We start from the raw sequence: 2,626 nt of genomic DNA on the forward strand, positions 1-2,626 counted from the left end.
CTGGGTAGGTGTACCGCCGGTGGTTTTCTTTACAGTCGGGATATTATTTTTAGGACGGAGTGATGGAGTTGGGGGGGGCTGCATCCCCTCTGTTCTTGGCACAGGGTTGTGGGATAGGGAAAAGGCACAACGCCGGATCTGGGGACACGGGTGGGACTCACTGGCAGGGAGCTGGGCCACCCTGTGATAAAAGCACGGTGGGAAAGGCTTTTCCTGTCTCAGGAAAGGTTTAGGATTTGGGATATTTTTCTGCTCCTGGGCTCTGCCCAGCCTGGCAAGGAAGAACCCACAGCTCCTGGCACAATGAGGCAGCCAGTACCAGCCTGCACGATGGCATTTCATCCCCCCAGAGCAAATTCCCCCACGAGCTTGCCCTAGAGCTGATACAAGAGCATATGCATCTGTACATGCAGGGGCCGGACATATATGCACATACACGTGAATGCCCCACTCAAGCCCAGCTCCTCCTGATGAACTCCAGCCTGGAGCTGCGAACCCTGGGCAGGAGAGGGGCCCCACAACATCCTGCTGCCTGGTGCTCCCTCCCATCCCTCCCCGTGCTCCGAAGCTGGATGGTGCCTGGGAGCCATCAGGCTCAGCTCCATCCCTGAAGCAAGAAGGTGCCCGGGTCAGCCAAAATGCTGTGGGGCCAAAACAAACAGCCCACAGTAAGCTCCCCCAGCTAGCAATTTGCTGTCACTCCTTTTGAAAAACAAAATCCCTTTTGGGCCTTTCAGGTGTCATTAAGGGCCACCTGGGCAGCCAAAATAAAGCCACCACCAAAGTCCGGCCCATTAACCCTTTGCACTCCATCAGCAGTGACCCTGCAGGGGGAGTGGATGGTCATTGCAGGCCCCCAGCAAACATGTGATGTGGGGATGCTGATGCCACACTTTAGCACTTGGTGGGACAACCACAGCCTGTCTCCTCCAACCCAGGGGATGCTGCAGAGTGCGAGGCACATGGCAGGGATGGAGGCTGGAAAAGCACCTCACTGCGGCAGCATCTGTGCCCCCTGTTTCATGCTGAATCAATCACAAGGTAGCCTCCAAGTCAAAAGGTGAGAGGTGGAGAAGTGGCAAGAAGTGGGGAAAAGCTGGGGGAGTAGCGCTTCGCCGAGGCTGAGGGCTGCAGTGCAGGTCCAGGGGATGTGGGCTGAGCCCTGCTGAAGTTGAGAAGGTTGGAAAAACACCGTCCAGCTCATGTTCTGCTGGGGAAAAAAAAAATGCGGCCAAGTTCTCCTGAAAGATTAAGTGCAATTGTATCCGAGCAGGGGAAAAGCAGGGCAAGGCGGTGAGCATGCTGACACATCTTCAGCGATGCTGGAGAGATGCCCTGGCCCTGCTCAGGGCCAGTTCTGTTTACAGGCTCCTATTGTCTCTTTTTTTTCCTTTTTGATTCTCCCCCCCGTCATCGTCCCCCCCCTCAAATGTTATAGTTCAGAGTAAACAAAAGCAAGCAGCCTCTCACTCCAAACATTTCAGTCATCCCAAACTTTCTCTGGAGGGGGGCTGCCCATGGAATTTTCCTCATCCAAAAGAATTTCGAAATGTTCCCATTGCAGCCTGCTCTGACTGGAGGCCAAGGCAGCTCTGACACCCTTCGCAAAATGCTGGAGCTGCCCTTTGCAAAGCCCTGGATCTGGCTGGAGGCACCACGTAGCAGCAGCCACTGCGCCCCAAAGCCCCCCATGCACAGGGACACCCTCCAGCCTGGCACACTTGCCTGTCCCAGCCCGTACAACCCTTTCAGCACAGCCCATCACCTGAGGGGAGCCAGCAGATCCTGGTGAGGCTGGATCCTACTTTCCATATTTCAAGCTGCCGCTACAGTTACTGTAGCTGCCCTGAGATGGAGATGCTCATGCCAAGTGCTTGGGTGCACCGGGGTGGGGGTTACATCCCAAAACACACAAGTATTTCCCAGGTGGCATCTCCGCAGTGCCAGGTGGACAGGACAGGGTGAAGTGGCTGCTGGAGCTCTTTGTAGGAGAGGTCAGTGCCACTCTGGGTGCTGGGAGGGCAGCTGGCAGCAGTGATGCCTGCACTGTGCTGTCTGCTCGCTGTCTGGACAGATGGAGAAGGAGGGGAAGCTGTGCTGCATCCACCCCTGAGGTCAGGGTAGGGGCACAGCATTGTCCCTTGCACATCCCTAGGAGACAGCGCACAGAAAGAAGGAATAAATGTCCTCCGAGATGAGCCCATTCATCCTGGCTCGCACCTGGCGTTTGCACCCCCGTCCCAGATGAGGTGAGACCCCAACGTGGGCAAGCAGAGACCTCCAAGGGCTCTCTCGGCTCTGGCTACACACAGGCATGGTGTGAAACCCATGGGACCTTAGCATGGGGTGCCAGTAGTGCTCAGCCCATTGGCAACGGTAGCATCACGGGTGGCCCTCGAAACAACCGAAGGGAAAAAAGCCCAGACAAAAAGTCTCACAAGAAAGCCAGCAGTCATGGGAAGAAGCACCCGAAGCTCAGCCCAGCATGGACTTGGCTGTCAGTGCAAGCCATTGTGGTGGCCTGGCACATTGATGTCCCCTGCTTGCTTTCCCGAAAGGTCTCTGGATGGATGTCACTGGGTAGGTGGTCTCACATCCCGACATACAACTGGGCACTCTGGGGAAA

Source organism: Apaloderma vittatum, unplaced genomic scaffold (assembly GCF_000703405.1).
Source record: "Apaloderma vittatum isolate BGI_N311 unplaced genomic scaffold, ASM70340v1 scaffold9778, whole genome shotgun sequence".
NCBI classification, from domain to species: domain Eukaryota; kingdom Metazoa; phylum Chordata; class Aves; order Trogoniformes; family Trogonidae; genus Apaloderma; species Apaloderma vittatum.